General features: G+C 43.8%; 1 long non-coding RNA gene and 2 pseudogenes across 5 annotated transcripts in view; all 3 read right to left on the minus strand.

Annotated features, from left to right (window-relative positions):
- LOC110045104 (uncharacterized) overlaps window positions 1-23430 on the minus strand; it is a 112087-nt gene that overhangs the window by 46739 nt on the left and 41918 nt on the right. The window contains exon 8 of one of the 5 annotated variants that reach the window (XR_016203057.1): window positions 8-82. The exons of 2 other annotated variants lie outside the window; for them this stretch is intronic. This is a non-coding gene — a long non-coding RNA (uncharacterized LOC110045104). Of the gene's footprint in view, window positions 1-7; window positions 87-23430 lie in introns of all 5 variants that reach the window. 2 more of the 5 variants (XR_016203056.1, XR_016203055.1) reach the window with 2 other exon arrangements.
- On the minus strand, window positions 9207-9796 carry LOC149101462 (uncharacterized; annotated as a pseudogene).
- LOC149101463 (uncharacterized) lies at window positions 14643-18103 on the minus strand (annotated as a pseudogene).

Below are 23430 nucleotides of genomic sequence, written 5' to 3' on the forward strand. Positions count from 1 at the left end.
AACTCACTCACGTGCTGGTCTTTATATCATTCAGTCAATATTCTCCCTTGTTCAAGCTCTGTGCCTTGCCTACTCAGCAATTCTACCTGAAAAAAAGTTAACAGGATTTTAAGTAAAATGGAGGAAGTTTACATTTTAAATTTGAAATAGTTATGTCTCTGAAGCAGGGGTAAAATAGCACTGGTATGTCAATGAAGTCCCTCAAGACTTTTGGAGAACTGGGAGGCATGCTATTTGTCAAGTGTCAAATGAACGATCATCAAGTGTTGGTGATGTCTTGGTGGTGGTGGTATCTGATGGTAGAATGCCAGTCAAGTGCTGGTGTTATATCATTCAGACTAGTGTGTGTCATATAAGTTGTGTCAGTTGATTATAGGTCTGGTGTTTGTTTAACGTCCTTCAAGTGTCAGTGGCAAAGTGGCCAAGTTTTTGAGGAATTTTCGTGAGGCATCAGTTGAGCATCCAGAGGTGTTGGTTTAATGTAAGACAAACATTGGTTCAATACTAGTCAAGTGTTGATTATTGCCGTGTTTTCACAAAAGATGTTTACTAGTCACTGCTTACTGAGGTTTAGTAACTTAACCACAGTTATTAAAGAAGCTGTTTGCACAGAACTAATTAAGAGAGCATCCATCCTTTTCTACTCATCGAGGAGAAGACTCTGGGGACAAGGTTCGAGTACTCTGTACAACTCTATCCAGATTCGTATCATATCCAGATATGGGAGTGCTTCCGGATATAAGATTTTTTTACCACAATTTCAGCTCTGCTTAGTCATGTTGCAAAAACATGAGCCTACCCAGATTTGAGGGGAAACATTTTACAATAACTGGCTAATTTCTTGCATGCTGATTGGCTCATTTTTGTCATCAATAAGAGTACAGACTGATAAAATTTTAATTTATGCACGCTTTCAAGTTCAACTTTCAGCTGTCAAACTGTCATCTTTTTAGCCAATGAGATTTTATGGACTTTTCTAAGTAGCCAATCAAAAAGCGAGAAAAGCTATTGACATTGTTCGCGTCGTTTTGAATAAAAGACACTTATCTTTGTTCACAGCAAGTTTATGGTGTCTTTTCCCCTGATTTATTCCTAGCATTTGACCACTTTTGGGTCTTGTTATTGTAAAAAGCAAATTGACGTCAGTTTTTTGCAACACACAAAAACTAGTTACAATACAATATTTTACAGTTCACACGTCTTACATCGATTGCATTGTTTAGAACATCTTAAAGAAACGAAAATCAACTCATTACAGTACTGAATTAAGACAAAACTGCACTGAAGAAAATTATTATAGCTGTTGGTTGCTGCTGTATGACTGGTACATCTTTTTACATACATATAACTACTCCCTTTTTATAAAACAAGAATTTAAGGAAGAGCACAAATCTCAATTTGCCATTGCAATAAAACTTTACTTTGAAATTCCTTTAAGATTGGTTTCTTCTCAAAGTATTTGCATGCGCAAATATATTGTTTGAGTAAAATTACGAATAAGTGTAGTCTGCGTCTTGGGTAATCAGTTAATTGCTGAAGAGCGGGTATAGCATTGAAGGTTATTTGTTTATTGGAGAGGCTAATATCAGTGGTATTTACATAGTTAAAACATATTAACGCTTCAGAGTAAAAGGACTGTGGACAATGGAGATTTGTTTTTATACTAAACTTGTTCTGAAATTCCCTGAAAGTTAAGAAGTTCGCATCAGCATTTAGGATATCTTGAATAAAAAAGATTTTCTTGTTAAACCAGGATTTCCAAAATAGCATCTTTTTCTCGATGGTTATCGCTTCATTATTCCAGAGCAGGAAGTTGCCATATGGGAATATTTTAGTCTTGTTCTTGAACTCTTGAAAGTACTGTAAAAGCTCCCAATAGAAGGTAGGTAAATTTTTGTTTATACAGTCAGCATTATAATTACATTTGAGAAGGAACTGTAACCCATCTCTCCTCTTATTGATGATAAGTTTTGGCATAACATTGTCAAAATTTACTGCGGAACCACTCGCCCGCGGCTCATGGTTCCCCAGCCACTTTGACAATGTTATGACCCAATTTATCATCAATGAGATGACAGATGCACAAAAAAACTGATGTCATTTTGTTAATTTGACCGAAAAACATTCACGATCCTTCACGAAGTCAAACAGGATAGGACTTTTAGACTATTTTAAAGTATTTGAACAAGTTCAAAGTGAATGACAATTGATAACATTTTTCATAGTCAGTGATAGTGGATGATAGTTTTGCGGTCAAACGGGAGTGTGAGCTTCAACTATATCATCAACTACATATCATGTGCTGTTTGACAATGGAATCGTTTGATTGGAACCATACTTAACTATGAGAAAATTGGGCAATAATTCAATATACAATAATTATTTGGCTTGGATAAAATCATATGGCTGAATCATGTTACACTACAAAACTCTCTACTACAACCTCATTTCTATTTGAGTTTCAACCGGTAATTCCAAAATACATTTAACTCGGTCGTTTTGTAACGATTGCAGGTAAGTAAAACCAAAGGTAACTTTCAGTGCGTTTTTTTGTCTGCCTCTTTGTCAAAATGTACAGTGAAACTTATTTTTTAAACAGTGAAAACAGAAACAGACACCTCATTTCTTTTTTGCCATCCAAGACCAAACTCATCTCTGTGAAGGGGGCACATAGTAAGGGATACTCCTGGCTCATCAAACAAATCAGCTCTATAAGGGCAAAGCTTCCATTCCACTTCAACACCTGCAATATGGTTTATAACAGCTACTCGAATGATCAGAAACGTCTTTTGAGCAGGTCTTTAATAGTTAAATTAATAAATGCTGTCTGGTGTCTGAACTGACCAGATATATCACACTCTTTCTTGGAGTGCCCTCTAAAAGAGCATTCAAAAGAAATCATAGCAATCGTAATGTGATCGGATTCTGGGTGAAATTTGAGGCATGAAATTTGATACAAAACTGCAAGATGTCACCAGTGACGTCCTCTGTCATGCAATTCATCATTCCAGCTTGTGCTTTATTACCAGTAAAACAACAATACAAAAACTGTGCCGCTGGTTTCCATTGGATGGAAAAGAAAGAAAGAAAAAAGCTTCTTTTCACTGTTTGAACAAAAGACGTGACCGGACAGTTAAACAAGTCGTTGGAGTATTAAAATGCTCCCTAGGGTAGTCACTCAATAATCAATAATATTCGATAATAATCAATAAAACTTAGTCAATGATATCAAAAATAAATAATAGGATTCGTTGTGAGTTATCAATAATTATCGATTTTACACTAAGTGCTATCGATTTATTGAGTTTAGCTTATCTTATTACAATTTATCGAAACAAAACCAACAAAAGATATAAACAAGCTCACAAAAACCACCAATAACAACTTCCTTAAATGATTATCAATAAAATTTGCTACAACTTTTTTAAGTCTCATAAGAAAAGATACTTCAAGACTGAATGATAAAAATTCAATGCACAGAGAACGGTAATGATATTTACTATCATCCTGTTCATACAGTGGAATCCTGATTAAGAAGAATTGGTTTGAAATCTCAGGTAGTTCAAGAAATGAGGGATAAAATTAATGTTGGACTGGGTTGAGGGAAAGGATTTTTGGTTCTAAGAATCGGAAAACTGTGAGTATCATCTGAATAGACAGGTCATCTGTAGACCTGACTGCCTGTCCTATTTAACTCTCTAGTTAATTCAGGTACTCAGGCCCATAACTTTATTAACATATAACTTTGTAAAATATTTCTGTGAGACTAACGGAAATAAAGATTGTTGTTGTTGTTGCAATTGTCGGCAGCCACTCAGTCAAGCGTCAGCAGAGTTCAAGTATCAGTGATAGAGTGTTTCAGTGTCGATGGTACATGCATATTGGTGAAGTATTTAGTGGAATACCAATCAAATGATGGTGGTATATCACTCAAGGGCCAGTTGTAAGCTGGTCAAACCTTTCTATTTCATGGTATATACATAGCTCAAGGGTGAAATGAATATTGAACAAGTGTCCCTGGTGTATCTTTTAAACTCAACTCACAGTTGAATGCCCCTCAAGTGTTGGTGATATAACAGACAAATGTGTGTACTATATGAGTCTCGTGTCTTTGAATATCTGTCAAGAGTCAGTGATATATAAAGTCGCACACGCTTTTAACTGGTTTCGGATCTTCCGTTAACATAGAAATTTATTCCACCCAATGATCGAAACACGGTAACTGAAAATAACAAAATTACAAACACGGGAATGAACATAAAATAACTAACAACGACCGAACATGAAGAATGCAGAAAAGCGGCAAAGCGAAATAAACGAAGAAACTTACAAGACGAATGTGATGAACCAAAGATGAACCGAAAACCAGAGACGCTCACAGAACCCAATGACGCTACTAACTGAAATAAATTACACACGAACCGAACTTATAGAGTATGCAAATGAACATAACATATACAAAAGGGCACAAAACAAAAGAAGCTAATTACGCAAAACTTAACACCAAACACGAAGCAAGAAGAACGAACAAATGTCACAAATTCTGGCACCTACATTCCGGCCCCTTAAATACGAAGGTGTAAACCGTGTATTTACCAACGAAACAAACAGGCCCAGAATTACTTAAGTAATTGAAATGCAAAGCGGTAGTCACTTAAAGTCTAAACGCCTTAAAATATCAACAAAAAATACTGCTATGAAACGTCTTTTCGAGTGTTTCCCTTTAAGGCAAATCACACGCCCTTTAGCAGTCACGCAAAACAACAACAGTCACGGAACTTTCGCTTCAAGCTGTTCAATTGACTCTTGTAGGCACAGCTTCCTGATAGGGCGTTTCCAAGTCAAAGCATCTAAAGATGCTCTAAACTTGCTCCAATAAACAAAGTTTGCTGACTGGACGTTCCAGCGTCGACTTCTTTGTTATGACCTTGACACGTCGAACGAAACCGCAGCTATCAGGGTAAACCTCACTGACTCGACCGATCGGCCATAAATTCCTAGGCGACTGCTCATCCACAATAATAACGGTGTCTCCTACTGAGAGATTCCTCCTTGGGCGTAACCACTTTTGGCGCTCCTGCAACAATGGAAGGTACTCTCTTTTCCATCTATACCAGAAGACGTTAGCCAAATATTGAACTTGCAGCCACCTCCGCCTTGAATACAACTGATTTCTTTCAAAGACACCTGGTGGAAGAGAAGCTTCCTGACATAATAACAATAGATGATTCAGTGTTAAGGGCTCCAAATCTTTCGGGTCATCAGAGACTGCAGTTAAAGGTCTGCCATTGATGATGCTCTTGGCTTCATACATTAGAGTTTGAAGGCTCTCATTGTCAAGCGTTTGCTTTTTAACTAGGCCTCCCGGATCTTTCGAGTGGATCTTATCATTCTTTCCCAAGCGCCGCCATGATACGAGGCCACCGGTGGATTAAAATACCATTGGATGCCTTTCTGTAAGAGCTCTTCGTGGATCTTGGCTTGGTTCCAGGATTCAATCATGACTCGTAGCTCCTTTTCAGCCCCTGTGAAATTTGTTCCATTGTCCGAACGTATCTCTTTCACTTGACCTCTTCGGGCAATGAAGCGTCTAAGTGCCAGGATGAAGGCATCTTTGTCCAATGTATATGAAATCTCCAGGTGAACAGCTCTGACAGCCAAACAAATAAAGATAGCTCCATAGCGTTTAACCATGCTTCTCTTTTGACGAACAAGAAAGGGACCAAAATAGTCTATTCATATTCACATATTCTCTGCCAGAGTGACTACTCTTCTGGTGAAAGTGCTGGATTAGAAGCCGGGCAAGAGGAGAATCTTTGGCAATAATTATCTGGTGCTTTGAGTCATCATGCAAAGGTGCTCTGCTTAGACGTCCACCGACACGAAGAAGACCGTTCACCAAAATCGGGTCCAATTTTGCAAGGACGCTTGACTTCTTCACACAGTTCCCTTTCTCGATGGCTCTTTTCTCTTCTGCAAAGGCACGACTCTGATCAAACATGGTTACTTCTCTCTCTGCATCATTTATCTCTGAACAGGTCAAAGGTTCCAAACTGGCTATCTGGGAGCTTCTGTCAAAGGTGTCTTGCGTAGACTTTCATTTCCTGGTAATAAATCTCTTTTGGCACTGAAGACAAAGCACGATGATCTTCAATAACTTGAGCCAGGATGAGAACCGCTGGACCATAGAAATGACATTGGACTGAATCTCACTCAGACAGCTCTGTACTGTGTTTTGGTAGGTTAACCCATTCGGAAGGAGGCTTAAAAAGGAAATCCTGCCCCTTTATCCTATGGTCATTTCAAATGAATGCATCTGCAGAAGTTCCTCGTGAGGCATTGTCGGCTGGATTGGACTTGGATTCTATGTATCTCCATTGTGAAGGACTTGAGTCTCCTCTAATGATAACAACCCGGTTAGTGACGTAAGCGTGGAAGTGTTTGGACTCATTCACAATGTAGCGCAGGACAGTCATGCTGTCAGTCCAGAAGGTGATTTTATCTATTGGAATTTCCAGCTCATTCTTCAACAACTTGTTTAAACAAACTGACACAGTTGCGGCTGCTAATTCCAATCTTGGGATACTCATCTGCTTCAAAGGGGTGAGGCGGGATTTTCCAACCAGAAAGGAGCAATGAGCCTGACCATCTGAATTGACTTCCCTAAGATATGAGACAGCTCCATAAGTGCACTGGGAAGCATCGCATTCAAGATTAAGCTCCTTCACCTCCTTGGCTCTGTCTTCTGGTGGAATGGACTCTAAGACTTGTCGATCATTACTTGCCCATTTGGTCAAATTGAATCTGCCAATCAGCATAAGTTTACGTAGATCAGCCACATGTTTGACTGCTGCAGAACTCAACGATAAGGACTTCAGGCAATCGTCAACATAGAAATTCCTTAGGATCGTATTAGCCACATCCGGTGAGAATTCGTGCTTGTGGTCTTCCACATTCCGTCGCATGGCGAAATTGGCACAACTCGGCGATGAAACTGCGCTGAAAAGATGCACAGTCATTCGGTACTCTTCCAGCTTCTTGGTGAAGTCACCTTTGGGCCACCAAAGGAATCGCAAGAGGTCTCTATCTTCTTCCGGAACGCGCACCTGGTGAAACATTGATTGAACGTCACCCATTACTGCAACTGGATCCTGGCGAAAACGAATTAGCACACCAACTAGACTGATGGTCAGGTCTGGTCCTTGGAACAGCTCGTTATTTAGAGGCGTCCCACGGAACTGGGCGGAACAGTTGATAACCACGCGTATTTTATCCGACTTCTTTTGATGGTAGACACCGTGGTGTGGAATAAACCACACCTTACCATTCGATCTATTCAGAACGTTCTGGGGTACCTTCTCTGCATAACCCTCACTGATAACCTCCTCAAGGAAAGCAACATAGTCCTCACGAAGTTTCGTATCACTGGAAAGCTTGCATTTGAGGTAAGAGGCACTTTGTTCAGCTTGACTCCTATTTACTGGCAATTTCACGTTGTGGTTCCTTAACAGTAGTGAAACCTGGTAATGACCATCTGCACACTGCACAACCGAGTCCTCTACAATGTTCATAAACTTGAGGTCATCCCTTGACATACTTAGACCATCGGAGTGAGGTGCATCCACGAGATCAGTACAAGCCGCACACATAGGATGAGTTTTCTTAGACGTAATGAAGAAACTAGAGCAAGGTACATACTTCTGCTTTCTCCCAGTTGGACCATTAATGACCCAGCTGAGGTCAACTCTGGTTGCATATGGGCCTCCATCAGCAGCAGGGATTATTTCTCTCGGCTGCAAGGCTTCAGGAACATCGGCTCCAATCAATAAATCCACTCCGGAATTCAGATCGGATAAGTACACATGGCCTTAGAGGTGCGACCATCGCTCAACATCCTCTTGCTTTGGGATTTCGTCCCTACCTACAGACATAGCTGGTCTGGAAAGTACATCAGGAAGGAGGATGGCAACATTTTTGTCTAGATCAGATACCACCAGGTCGTTAACGAGAGCAGTGTCTACATCTTTGCTATCCATGGTGGTTAGCTTTAGTCTCGTCTTCTTGCCGACAACCATCAGACGCTCCATCAGGCTAGCTGAACAAAAGGTGGAATTGGAACCATTGTCGAGTAACGCATAAGTTTCGATGCACAGAGGACTGCCTTTAACTTTAACCTTTACAGCCACTATAGGCAAGGCAGTAACGGGGCAACCTTCCATCGTGGTTAAGCCACAGAAGTGATCACCAGTGTTCTGGTTTGTGTTCTGGACAGTGTTAGACTGGCTGTTCAAAGATTGAGGTCTGCCTTCTCCACACTCAGTTCCAACAGAGTCTTGTTGTGTTCTGACTCCAACAACATCCGGGGTACTTGGATGCAACACAGTGGCATGTTTCCTATCGCAGTGATTGCAGGGTTTCTTCTTGTAGCAACCTTTGGACTGGTGGCCGCCATTCAAGCAAGAGAAGCAAAGCTGCTGCTTCATTACGAAGTTGTGCTGATCAGCATCGGGCACTTTGGCGAAACTGGAACATTCAGCGAGCATGATCTGCATTGCAAAAGGGGCACTTCTTCTGCGAAGGGTTAGCTGAGTTGGACGAATCACGACTGGATGTACTGAGGGGCTTCTTGTCATTAATGGTAACGAGGGCAATTTGCTTGTCACCACGCTTCTCAGATTTAGATCTCAGGCCCCTGCCCCTGTTATTCTTCTTTTCCTTTTCCAAGAAGGGAGTTTTCCAAAGACTGGATTGGACAAAGCACGCACCTTCTGCTCAACAAACAGGGAAATGTCATCAATACAAATGTCTCTCCCTTCAGTGTTGAGGATTTTGTTCACAATCTGTGAACTTTTAATGTCATCGGTCCACGTGACCTTGGCGTTGGACGACACATCTGGAACATCAACACGAGTGTTAGAGGCCGGCACTATGTTTGGAACAAAGTTTCCTGCTTCTGCTTGGGCATAAGCTTCCTCTCTAGCCAGAGCCTTAGCGTATTCCGTTTTGAGGTTCAGCTCATCTTTCTTCAGTTGAAGCTCGTACTCTTGACGTTTGAGGAGTAGCTCCGTCTCCTGAAGAGAATGGCGCTGATCTAAAGCAAGTACCTCGGCTCAAAGTTCGGCGATGTGGGCTGCCTCTTTGGCTCTTGCAGCTGATATAGAGCTTGTTTTGGAGAGCCTGCTTGATCTAGATCCACACTAAGAGGGTTAAGGCTTGTTTCGTAGACCAATTCCAACTTGAGAGGCCTGTCATCGGGCATTACCAGGTTATCCTGAAGATTCATTTCCGTAACCCGTAACCAATCGTTTACCGTTCGACAGAAGAAATCCAAACTGCTTTCGATTTCAGCGAAATTAAGACCTCTGATTCTTGCCTTTGACCTTCGTCAGTCAAAGCTGCATGATACGTGTGCTGGGCTTCAGCAAACTTGCGAAACAACGATGTAATTTCCGGCAGCTTTATTTTCACTGCTTCCAAATTGCTTTCATCGGTTAGAAGGTTGTCAATCTCTGTCCGTTTAGCAGATAAAGAAGGTAACACTCCTCTCTTCTTTCTTAGTTCTTGAATTCGTTCAAGTGACACTCCTTCATGATCCAAAGAAGAGTTAGGTTTATGAACACGTGTACTTGTGCGTTGAACAGGTTGACCGCTCTTCCCTGCAGAATCGGACAAATTAACATCCGCAGCATCGGAAGACATCATGATAGACCATAAATACAAACCCGATTCGTCTTTTATGAATAAAGTCGCACACGCTTTTAACAGGTTTCGGATCTTCCGTTAACATAGAAATTTATTCCCGAGTCTACTTATAGCTTTAGAAAATCCTTAAATTTTGAGGTGGATAGACCAAGAACAGAAGTGGGAAGATCTTCTTTTAAACATCGTGCTGCATTATCTTGGAATTTCCTTCCCGATGACATCAAGTCTTGCTCTAACCTTGATTCTTTCAAGAAAAAACTTAAGGCAAATAAGAGTCTCTTAAATTCTATCAGTTTCACTAAAGCGTCCTGCTGCGTTACTAACAAATCACTGGACTTCAAATATTTTTGATTAATTAATTTATTTTTACTGTACATTGTTATTAATTCATCTATTTTACCTACATTATTTATTCAGCTATTGTAAATAAATTTTGGATCATGTATTATGTAGGATCTTATTGTAATTTATTATCTTAGATAGTGCAGGTCCACATCAGGACTTAACGTCTTGCCAATTGATCTGTAACCTGCTTTATCAAATAAATCATGTATGTATGTATGTATGTATGTATGTATGTATGTATTCCACCCAATGATTGAAACACGGTAACTGAAAATAACAAAATTACAAACATGGGAATGAACATAAAATAACTAACAACGACCGAACATGAAGAATGCAGAAAAGCAGCAAAGCGAAATAAACAAAGAAACTTACAAGACGATTGTGATGAACCAAAGACGAACCGAAAACCAGAGACGCTACTAACTGAAATAAATTACACGTGAACCGAACTTATAGGGTATGCAAATGAATATAACATATACAAAAGGGCACAAAACAAAAGAAGCTAATTACGCAAAACTTAACACCAAACACGAAGCAAGAAGCACGAACAAATGTCAAAAATTTTGGCGCCTACAATATATCTTTAAAGAGTTAATGCTATATCAGTCAAGTGTTGGTAATATACATTACCAGTAAAGTGTTGCTTGAGAATTGGTCAAGTGTAAAGTAGTCTACTGGTTTAGTGTTAGCTCAATATCTGTGAAATTGCTGGTATATCAGACAAGTATAAGTTGAATATTAGTCAACGGTCAGTGAAATATCCCTCAAGGGTAGGTGGTGAACTTGTTAAGATTGTCAGCTGAAGATCAGTCATTTGTCAGTTGAATATCAGTCATGGGTCAGTTGAATATCAACCATTGCTCAGTTGAATATCAGTCATTTGCCAGTTGAATATCAGTACACACATATATAGTGAGGGTTCTGGCACAGCACTCACGCAACACAGTGCAAGCATAAGAACTCCTCATCCGAAGATTCGGAGTTGTGTTACGCTCGCACTGTGTTGCATTCGCTTGTGACCAGAACCCTCACTATATATGTGTGTGTGTGCTGTGCCAGAACTGCGTGTGTGCGCTGTGCCAGAACTGCGTGTGTGTGCTGTACCAGAACTGCGGTGTGAGTGCTGTGCCAGAAAAGTGTGCGTGCATGACACAACAGCACAGCGGTAAATTGGGCGAAATAGAGGGTCCAGCGAAGCTGCAACGTGCGTAATCAATATGCGCGGATGTGCCCTTCACTAGTTTATACAGAAATGTGCCAGAATTTTTTTCCTATTGGAGAAGTGCATGCACAGTGTATACTACGCCATCATGGCTGCCTGCGGACTTTCCGTGGCCATTCAAAGACTCCCTCCAGAGCTTCGTGAGATGATTCTCAAGGAGTACATCACGATAAAAATTAAGGAAAAAAACGAAATGGGGTGGGACAAGGTACACAAGAATATTTTAAAACTGTCTTTCTGTCAGTACAGGGAGCAGACTGTGCCAATGGTTATTTGTTTCGAATATCCGGACTGTTGGTTAGAGGCGTGTTGTTTCCTCGAAAAGGAGGGAACTGTTCATAAAGCAAAGATAAGACCACCGAGAATACCTATCGTAGAAGCCAGCCCTGAGTACAAGAATTTTATAAAAGTATGCTCCTGGGATGGTAATTATGATTGGCACAAGTGGTTCGTTTTTGGCAGACGTTAGCGAAAAAGGCGGCGACAAACCTTCGTTCGAAGCAAAGTTTTGTTTTGAAATCAGCGAGTTGCGTGACATTTTTCTCAGAAGATTGGAACCAAATATTCCCCAGGCCCCTTGGACGAGCAGTACTGAAAAACATGGAGGACAACTCAAGATTTTTTTGTTTGGGCCGAAAATGACGAACCAAAACAGAATTTACCAAAAAATACCACAGAATCTGTCGAAGTGAAGCGAGCAGGAGGAAACGAGAAAATAACAAGATTCGATCACAGCGTTCGATCGTTCGTAACATGTGTTATTCCTTGAACAAGGGCCTCGATCGAGCCTGTTTAAGTTTCCTCTGCTTCTTGCATGGCTTCAACGACTTGATATGTTATCTGTCTGACCTCTTTCTGCCAAACGGGCGTAGAAAGTACCGTGAAAATAAAGCAAATAGCGTGGAACAGCACAATCATTTTGGCCTTCAGAACTGTTGTTGGGATATAATTTATTCAGCCAAGCTCTAAATATATCTCAAGCATGACTTCTCGCCACCCAAAAGCGCATGCGTGTGTGAAAACCTGCGAGGACAGAGAAGCACACCACAAGTGAAAGGAGAGGCGACTGGATCAATGTATATAGCTTGAGTAGTTTTACTATATATTAGCGAGCAAATGATGGTGCTTTTGGATGTGAGGGTGGCCACCTCTGATTCCTAACACGGCATGTACAGGCGCTTGTCAGGGGTATGGGGTGAGACCATCAACGGTGACAACCCCGGGTGAACGCGCCCCGGCCCAGTGGTGACTAGGGGGTGCTCAGAAGTCCCTCGGGATCTAAAACGTCATCCGGAGGTAAAACGGGACAGCCGCCTTGTCAGCGGCGCAAAAAGTCCTAGCCGGAGCTAGGCAAAAGAACAGCCAACGAGCACCCCCCGACAGGGATTTTGCTTTTTTGTGTGACCCGTCACGCAGCGTCACGCGTGACAGTAACGTAACCCAGTCACGCAACGTCACGCGTAAAAGTAACGCGGTGTAACACAATCACCTGTTTTTGATAAGACTAAGAGTAAGTTTTGTGTCTTTTTTGCTCAAAATTTAGTTCAAATCTGCTGTTTAATCCGCAAGTTTTTTTCTATATTTTTCCCTAACCTGGTCCCGAACCTGGTTTCTTATTTTTTTGGATATCTGGCTGGATTGGATTTGTTTGTATTCGCGCAAAGTTCGAGCGCAAAGTCTCTTTAAGCTGGCGATATTTCTGCATTTCACGTGTAATCAGTTGAAACTCCGTGTCAGAAACCCGATTATCATTAAGAGCCTGTGAGACGGCGGGGTTTATCGAGTCATGTTTCCCGATAGCCAGAGAATGGATTCTCGAGTGCTTATTGACTTTGCGTTCAAGCTTCTTGTTGACAACGGACAGGCCAGTGGAAACTGCACCAGATAAAGCCGCTATCCCGGCGACAGGGGCGCAGACAACAATTCCAACACCAGTGAGTGATGTTGCGACAGCCCCAGAAGACAGAGCTGCCGTGACAGCGCCAAGGCCAACCACGGAATAGTGAAGCGCTTTCCGGGTTTTTTTGTATTTTTTCAACACAAGCCTGTAATGCTCGACCTCAGCAGATATTTCTTTTTCGATTCTGCTTATTTCGGTTAGCCAGAAATTCTCGGCATTTGTCGTTTCGGGGAGGCTTGGATAGATTCTTCTTTCATTCTCGGCAGGCGGCATGGTTGGTGGCAACAGATTTGCCGAAGACATTGCGTATATATAGAAACTTAATTTAACTCTAATTCAAAAAGAAGAGGGAATCCCTTGAAATCAAAGAGTTCGCCGTTTTCATCTTTCACGCTAATAGTGATGCTATTTATGGACTCGTCTGTAGAGCACTCTCGCAAAACCTGTTGCGGAGAAGCTTGGTAGCGCACCTTTTCATAAGGTTGCCCTTTTACATCAAACAAGGCCAAGATATCTGACCTTTTGCCATTGAACAGATTCCGCTCTGTGTCGATCATGTCGCAATGAATGAAATATGCCGTGGGAGAGAAAATAATCGAAGTTTACAAACAGCAAATGCTTTTGCCTCATACTAAGAAAATCGGCGAAATCTCGATCAAAATATATCAATTTTATCCTGGGATTTCTGATTACAAGCTGGCCAAGAGGTTGGTAAATCTTTGCTTCCAACTTATATTTACTTTGGGGGAAAAGATTTTCAATTTCTGTTGCAAGTGTTTCTAAACTATAATGCCCCGGTAATAATTTATTGGTTTCTTTGTTTTTTTGTTCTGTGAAGGTTGCAGAAAATTCTTTTTTCAAATTGTCCCAGCTGTTGTACAAACTGCAAGAAATGAGTTTCATGAAATGCACTTTCGGCATCGGGTTTTCAAAATATATTGTCCCTTCGTTCTGTTGCGTGACAATAGTGAGAACAACCATTTTATATTCAAGAAATAAAATTGTGTTCAAATAATTTGGCAAATATATGGAATGATATCCGTCAAGATCCCGGGTTCGATGATCCCAGGTTTTTGAAAAAAGATGCTGCGAAGAAAAAGGCGTGGACAAACTTGTTAAACCGCCTTCCAAAAGTGGACAAAAGTAGGTTCATTTCACAAATAATGATCGACCGAAAAAAATGTAACCGCTGAGGTGTTTTTCAAAGAAAGCGAAGGCTCGTTTCAAAGCGTCTTCGGTTCAGACAGAAAATATTGGAGCGCCGAAATGAAAGAGGCGCTCAGTTTAGGCGACAGTGGGGGTTTTCCTTACCAATTGTCGCCGCTTGGTTCAAAAGTTATTCTGCCCATCCCTGCTGTAGCTTTCGACGGTAAAGCGCCAGGCTTGAAAAAAATATTCAACGACGCAATCGAAATCTACGTCATGCCTGACCAATATTTCACCACAAAATTCCGAGAAATATTTCAAGACACCAAACCCAAACACACGTCTGGAACTGAATCAAAACACTGGTTAGGAGGGCCCGACATGAAATATTGGCCGCAGCAGCTCAACTTCGCGATTTTCTACGCGAAACAGGGGTGCGGAGTTTCTCGCGAAATCTTTGACAGCGGGATGGATCTCCCCCCACAGATAAGAGCTTTCTACAAATTCTACGTGTACTTCACGGTCAGGCGCATTTTGTACCAGCTAGGAGGAATTCAGAGCATGAGCGCTTTGCCCGGAGATCCGCATTTCAACCAATACAATAATCATTACGATGTCGCTTCATACAAAAGGATATGCAGCGAGTTCGGCATTGCCCCCTCGAGTGATTTCTGCTTCACGCAAGGGGCAAACCACGGCCTGGGTAGCGTTTACATCAATGCGAGCGGCACGTCGAAAACTGACTACCTATACCCGGGATGGAACAAATTCAGCGATGAAGGCGGGAACGCTACTCAAGGAAACCTGATTTATTACATCGAGCCGGGGGCCGCTTCTGATACCCAGTCGGACTGGTTCGCGCCAAACACAGCATCAGGTTTGACACAGGCGGGCTTGTCGAGAATCAACCAGTCAATAGAGGCTTTCGTTTACTACGTTCTGGGCGCGCAAGTCAACGTCCGCAGCAGCATTCTCGGTTCTGGTGGCCGGGCGAGAGAAGCCCAAAGCGAGTTCCTGGTGCTGATGGAAGACGCGATCAGACAGCCTGACTTGGCCGCGAGCGTACAAAGGTACCAGCTCGCAGTGGATCAAGCAAAGGTGAGGCTCAATCTCGTTGTAGCCCCCCTGGCCTGGCTCATGCCTGCGCAAATGATAATCAACACCGCAAGCACGATCGGTTACAAGCTGAAACAGGCGGTCTCCAGGATGAAACTGCGAGTGAACGAGGTAAACCCGGCGACAAAAAAAGCTGCGCTCAAACTCATGGCAGGCGGCCTGTCAAAAATTAACCCTCCCAACAGCCATCTGTCCAACCCGATACACAAAGCCGCAACAGTCGAATCAAGGAGGGGCAAGCCCCTCGACCCGGGGCGTGGGGTGGAACCAGCTCCGTCTGAAACTCAGCAAGCGCAGCCGATGGCGCAAAAAATAGAGCCCACGGGTCCAGATAAAACACCGCAACACGAAATTAACAAAACGGCAGTAATTGTCGGTGTAGTTGTAGTATCGGCGTTGCTATTCATGGCTTGGCGGTAAGTTAACGCTGCTTCTTAAGAAATTGTTCTAACAAAAAGGCCACCGCAGCAACAATGAGCAGCCAGGTGTGCTCGGCCAGAAATCCGATGACTTGGCCGGTGGCTCTGAACAGGAAGCTCACAATCGAGCCAATCAGCCCAGGCAGCAGAGAAGGAAGTTTCGCGGCAATATCTTTGAGGCCATTCTCCAAAGCTTTGCCGGTGGCTTTCAAACCTCTGGTGAGGACCCCGATTACAGCTCCGATTGTGGTCCCAATGGCGAGAAGAATAGCGGTCAATGTCACGCCATATTTTTGAAGATCTCCTTGACCCTTTCCCTTTCCTCAATCTGAGTTTGCAAACGCACGATCTCGTCGTTTCTTTCTGCAACTCTGCCTTCTGCGGCTTCTTTTTCAGAGGGCGAGGCATTCTCATCTTGGATGATCGCCTGGTCTTCCTTGTTTTGCCGCTGCAGCTCGCTTTCCTGCTCTTTCAGGTCGTCCAACATTTTTGTTTGGTTGTACCTTTCTTCCAAGGCGTTTGTTTCACTTTTTTTTCTGCGAGGCTGGCCCTGAGTCTGTCAACCTTGGCTTGTTCCTTTTCTCCTTTTTTTTGCTTGTTTTGTAAGCGAGTCCAATTCTTTTTTCTTGTTTTCGAGATCGGTTTGATAGTTCTTTTTCAGTTCTTTGAGCCTACACAGATCTGCTTCACTTTCAAGGTTCGAACCTTGTTCATCCTGAATGGAATCAATCTCAGCGTCGGTTTCCTCTATTTTACTTCTCAGAACTTCCACTTCTCTTTTTTCTTTTTCTCTTTGCACAGATAATTTTTCCGCCTGTTGAAGTTGTTTTTCAGCTTCTTTCAGTCTTTGGCATTGTTCTCTGATTGTATCTCGGTCTTCTTTTATTATTTCACTAGACTCCGGCCCAAGTTCATTTTTGAATCTTTCCATAAAACTTTTCATTAAGCCTGACTCGTCTTCTTTTAGAATCTTGTACTCGGTATTTTTGGGCCCCTGCGCCACAGCAACAATTTTTCCCTCATATTTTCCAGTGCCTCTTCTGATTCTGAGTTTTTCAAAGTTCGCTTTATCGAATTTGTCTTTTATCATATCTACAGCTTTTTCGAGTTTTTGCCGCAAATAGCTTTCTTTCTGAAGATCACTGATTGAAGGTGTTCTTCCAAGCAAAGGGGTTTCTTCCTGATAAGTGTCAGGAAGGCCGGAGTGCTCGTGCAGCATTGTACGCATTTCCATTTGTTCGCCCCCATGGTAGGGGTCGCCAGGTTGGTAGGGAGTGGACGCTACTCCTGGCTCAAAAGAATGGGTTGCGTCAACCTCTTGTTCGCCATCATCAGTGTAACCAAATTCGCCACCGCCTTCTGCCATAGCAATATATTTAAGCCTATTATTTTTCCAATTAGAAATAATCGCCGGTGTTTTATACACAATGTCAGTTGTTCCAGAGAACCTTCGCCCAACATAAAGCGAAAAGACCGTACACACCATGAAGGCCGAGCACGTGGTCAAGCGAATCACCGTTAACCCCTCTGAAGCCAACCCCGGCAATTCGCTGTACGTTTACGTGCCCAAGCTGAACGAGAACGAGGTTCTGGTGCTGGGGTCGCTAGCGCTTGTCTTTGACATTGACCATTCTGGAGGGCACGCCAACAACTTCCTCGTCCAGAACGTCACGCGGGCGCTCGTTGACAGGTTGGTCGTGAAGTCTGCGGGAAGAACCCTGCAAGAGACGGTTGGGTACGACATCTACAAAACTTTCGAAGACCTTTTCCTTTCGCAGGAAGAGCGCGACAACAGGATTCTCGAAGGGATTCAGAGCGAGGATCTGTGCAAGATCCGCTCAGATGCGTGAGACAAGAAAGACCTCGCCACTGAAAACAAGGTGAACGAGGTATATGGAAAAAGTACCAGATCAGGCTTGACAATCAGATCTTAACCGACCACGGCATTTTCTACCCCCAGGCCCTTTACAATGACCTCATGTTCGAAGTAAAACTTGCCGAAGCAAAACATGTGGTCAAAGGCTCCGACCCAAACCAGCTGAAATACAAGCTGAAAAACATCCAGCTCGAGTACAAAATGATCCGCAGCAAGACTCTGGCAGATGAGGCTCGGAGCATTTACTACAACGGCAAAGAGTTCCTTTACGACCATGTGTTACATGACAAAGAGGTCCCCTTCAAAAAAGACATTGACCCGAGGCTCACCATCAAAGTCAACGCCCAAAGAACATCACTGAAAGCCCTCCTCCTGTTTGTAGAGCTGTATACTGCTGGCCAAAGAGATTCAGAAAAATTCATCTTCCCCGATCTGACGAAAGTCAGCCTCACGGTCAATGGCTCGCCCAACATGTTTTACAACAGCGGCATCGAAGGCAAGGACATGTGGGAAGAGGCCCGCAACATGTTTGTGAAAGAAAAAAATAAAACGGAACACATGGATATGACAAAGTTTTACACCGGTGATAGGTTTGGGCTTGTGATTGATATGCGCTCCATGGTTAACCAAAACATGCATGGCAACGGTGCGCGGATTGTGAACAGTACAGACGGGGTCCAGCTTGAAATCGCGCGGAAAACCGAAGGCTCAGGCGACGTGAAATGCCACGTATTCGTCATCGCCGACACCCAGTTCAACATTATGGAGAGACAGGTGGTTGATGTACAGGGAGGAATATGAACATGGACCCGAGCAAGATACCCTTCAACGCTCTCATCGTGGGGCCAACCAATTCTGGCAAATTGAGGTTCATGGTGGACCAGATCTACGGCCCCTTCCACGGAAAGTTCGACTACATCGTGCTCATCTGCCCGACGTTCACGTAGAACAAGACCTACCACCAGCTTGGCGAAAACGATCCAAGAATGGATGTGACAGTCTGCAAGCAGCATGACGTGGAAAGGTGGTTGAAGCTCGTGAGATGGCTTTTCGTGGGCACCAACACGCTCATAATCCTCGATGACCACGCAGCCTCCAAAGACGTGAAAGGGTGTACAGGTGAGCTGGTAAATCTTGCCTTTTCTGCCCGACATATGGGCATCAGCGTTTGGGCGCTGACCCGAAGTTGACAGGCATAACATCTTCCTTCCGGGAGAACGTGGCGGCGATTGTCCTCTTTTACACCCCCTTGGCCAGGACAACAAAGGCTATCTTTGATGATTACGCCGGCGAGCTCTCCCCGGATGAGGACAAAGGTCTGGTTTCAAAGCTGAAAGAGCAAAAGTTCTCTTATCTCGTGTTCGCGCTACGCCACCTGTACGGGGTAAAGTTATTTGAATAAAAAAATGAAAGTTGTATATAACCTTGCACAATGGCTGGAGAAGACGCCGCGTTAGCAGACTTTATGAACATTCTTCAAACCGAGCCCGAGCCGTCGACTGGTCCCGCAGTTGGCCTTGTTCCAACAGCCCCCGGACCTGACATTCCTGCTCTTCACGAGCAGCTGGCTGTGCTGGTGTCTACAGGCAAAGCCAAAGAGGCAATCGGAGTGCAGCTTACCGACGAGCAGGTGAAACGCCTGAGTGACAAAGAGGTCGAGAAATTCACCAAACACTACGAGACGTATGTGGGCTCGAAGACAACGGAAAGCCTAATCGACAGCTTTATTTTTCTTGCAACCAAAGTGGTCGGCATGACTGTCAAAATCAAAGACATCAAGGCTTACCAAAAAGAGCTCAGAAATGACTACATCTTGAACAAAGAGCTCTCCAATCTGGCCGGCAACCTTTATTTGAAGTACAGCTGATTTCTTGCTGCGGCCAACGCAGTGCTGATCACCACAAAACATATTGATTTTAGTCCACAGTTGCCAGAACAGAGCCACCCTTCTCGTGATGAAAATGGCTATTCGCTTGAGGGGGTTGATGAAGTACCCGGCTCAGCAACTACAGAATAACTCGTCACCAATCATTACTAACTGTTGAGGTCCTGCTGTCAAATTGTTAACAATTAAACTTTTTTCATTTGCTTAGAATACGGTCCTCTTCAGAATGTCTACCGAACACGCTCCTCAGGTCGAGACCCAGGCAGCACCTGCAGTCAATGCCACACAGCAAGCAACAACTCCGACTGAAAACACGCAGCGCGTAAAAAATCCAAAACGTGTGGCTGCTGGAAAAATGGTTGCCGAAAGAACGCAGCTGGCCCGGGAAGAACCAAAGAAAGCGGCCAAGGCTTCTCACACGGGAAAGGAAGCGAAAGCTGCCACAGAGGCCCCTGAGCCAGCCCCGACAACAGAAGGTGAAAGCCCAAAAAAAAGAGCGGCTGGCTCAGCACCAACCAATGGATCACTATTGGCGGCATGGGCGCTTCCCTACTCATGTCCTATTACACACGTGAAGAGCTCAAGGCAATGGCCAAGTCCGCGTTCGACAAATCCAAGTCCGTGTTCGTCAAATTCAAAACGCAGGAGCCCGCGCCTGAGCCCGCGAGTGTCGAGCCAGAACCTGCTCGCGCGACACGGCCAAGAGGATTAAGAAAAATGCTTTGAACATTTGCGTGCAATGTATATCCGCAATGTTGAAGGCATCCTTTACGGAGTTTCTCATCTCTTCAGCTGCAATGGGCAGAATTGGGATGTTTTCGTTCGTGGTTACCAGAAATGCTTTCAAAAAGGTGATGCAGCTTTACAACAAAATGTTTGCCGATAAGGGCGCGGGAGAAAGAGAAATACAGGAAAAAGTAAGAAGACTAGAATGAATACAAAGAAGAGAAGAAGACGAAGCGGAAAAGACAGATTAATTTTGTTTTAAACTTTCGTTCTTTTCTTATATCAAACGCACCATGTCTGACAACAAGCTTGTCAATACTGTCATTGACGCCGCAACTCTCACGGGATTAGCTGCTGGCATCGGCTGGGTCGTGAAAAAGGTTGTGAAACAGGATTTCACTCCTAATCCCAGCAGCAGCCCAATGAATTACGTGAAGTTCACCGTCGTCATGGCTGGCAGCATTGCGCTCAAAAAGTACCTCGAGGACCAGAAAATCCTCCCCAACAGCGTTTAGAAAAAAAACATCATTATAGTGCAATGCCGTGCTCTTATTTGCCCATCAAAGCCTTCACAATGGCTGCGCTGTTGTTTTTTTGATACAGTATGCTCTATTATGCCTGTGAAGCCATTGATTTTGTTTGGGTAGTTAAGATCACCACCCATCAAGACTCCAATTCTGAGTGTCAAGACTCCGATTTTGAGGATCTTGATACTGGGGAATCCCCATTACCGGAGAAATGCCCGTCACCTCCTCCCTACGAACCCCCGCCGCCACCATACGAGAACAATTAAAAATAGATTTCGCAACATATACAATGGTGAGCATCGCGATCATGATTGGCGGGGCTGTGTTGAATGCCACAGCTTTCATCGGTGGCAATTATCTGGCGAGGGTGCTTGGCGGGGACGACAAAGCTGCGCTTCGTGGGAGCCGGCGCTCTCGCTCTGGGCTACACGGCCTTCTGGTTTCTTTAAACTTTTTTACGCCTTACTTATATGGACGCCAAACTCTTGAAGATTTACTAGGGCCCCGGGGGCTACTGGAAAGGAATCGCCGTGATCAAAAAATTAGGCGAGGCCGCCAAGGTACCTGAAGAAACCGCAAAAAAGTGGCTGATGAGGCAAGCGCTCTGGCAGATATTCGTCCCCGTGCCGAAGCGAATTCCTTGGCCGAAATTTGTCGTTCCAACGCCCAACAAGGTCCATCAGGCAGACCTTCTTTTTCTGCCGCATGACAAGCTCCCTTGCAGCCGCAAAATTTTAGATATCTTTTTAATTGTAAATTTAGTTAGCATCGGGCAGGCGAAGAGCCACCCTGTGGATATACTGCCCGAAATGCCATTATTTTTATTATTATTATTATTAAATACACGCTGACCGTTGTCGACGTTGCCAGCCGCTACAAAGAGGCCGAACCCCTGACTTCGAAAAATTCTGATGAGGTCGCCTTGGCCTTTCAGAAGATTTACAAGCGCTTGCCTCTCGAATGGCCTGAAATGCTGCAGGTTGACCCGGGGCGCGAATTCATGGGCGCTGTCACACAAGAGATGGACAAGCACAAAACCTTAATCCGGCGCGGGCGCGTTGACGTTCACCGTGACCAGGCCATTGTCGAACGTTTCAACCGCACCCTGGTGGAGCGCTTGTTCGGCCACGAGTACGTCGTAGAGATGCTACTCCCTGAGGGCAAGCGGTCCACCGCCTGGGTGAAAAGACTTCCTGAAGTTGTTTCGGCTTTGAACAACGAAGTCACAAGCATTATCGGCAAGAAACCCACCTTCGCAAACAAAGAAAAATCTGTTTATGCAAGGCCGTCGACACCTTACACGAGGCCTGTCAAAAAATTCGAAAAAAGACTCCCCCCTCTTGTCCAAGTTCGTTATTTCTACCAGCCCGGCGAGCTTGAAGGGGGTGTGAAGAGGGCCACGGATCCAATCTGGTCTTTGAAAGTTTTTGGCATTGAAAGATCTTTTTCCAAACCGGATCAACCTGTTCTCTATTATCTGCGCGACGGTCAAGCGTCGCTTCGTCCGTCAAGAGCTGCTTGTTGTTCCTCTGAACACACAGTTACCCCCAGAGAAACTTTGAAACTTCGGCTTCCAACCCTCTAAGTTCATCATCCGTAAATGTTGACAATATATCCATGCAGGTGTACCTGCAAGCTTTTGTATGGATACCATCGTCATCTATCCATCGCTTTGAATCAAATGGCAAAAGCGAAATTTTGTTAAGATGCATGCTGTAGATCTCGTGTCCCTCGCTTCAAAGAATGTTCATTCCATGCCATTGCTGCTTCGCACCGAAAAGCGTTTCCTTGTACTGTTCATGTGTTATTTTTTTCTTGAGAACGTTCTTTTTCACGCCCTTTGCTTTTTTGATATTTTTTTCGTCCGTCTTCAGGATGGAGTACATTTTCGGTCTTAGACCAACGTACTCTGCGATGGGGGTTCCGGCGCACTCGTCTTTCATTTTGCCCAAGACCTTTTTGTTCGTGTTTGAGTGGAGAGGATGCTCCTTCGGGTAGTCGCTCGTGTCGTAAAGGTCCATGTTGTTTTTCATGTCTTCGTAGATGTCTTCTGTTTCGATCAGAATCAAAAGGCTGTCGGTGTCCATGTACAAGAGCTCGTACTTCGAGCCGTACTTCTCTTTAAGCTCGTTGTAAAAGAAGTCGTACATCAGGAACTTGCTGTTGTCAAGGATCGTCATCCCCGTGTAGACAGGCTTGTTGAGAAGCAGCTTGCTTTTTCGCATGTCGATTCCTGCCATGTCGTTTGAAAATAAAACATGCCTTGAGTACAAAGGGCTGGCGATCAATTTCCTAATTTTGTCCGTCTCGTTTCTGCGCACTATTTTTATGTCAATGCGGTTACGCAGGTTTTCCATGGTTTTGCTGAAAACAGAGTTGTTCATGAGCTTGTAAAAGTTCTTTTCAAAGTCGCTCTTCGCTTTCTTCCTGAACTCTGTGTTCATCCGGATGTACGGCTCCATCCAGCGTTCTTGTTCGAACTCCAGCACCCTGTGCACACGCTTCAGTTTTATGCCCTGCTTCAGATAAAACTGCAAGTTCCTGTAATGCACGACATAGT

The sequence above is a fragment of the Orbicella faveolata genome, unplaced genomic scaffold, assembly GCF_042242905.1.
Source record: "Orbicella faveolata isolate gen_17 unplaced genomic scaffold, um_ofav_v1 contig_4, whole genome shotgun sequence".
Lineage (NCBI taxonomy): Eukaryota > Metazoa > Cnidaria > Anthozoa > Scleractinia > Merulinidae > Orbicella > Orbicella faveolata.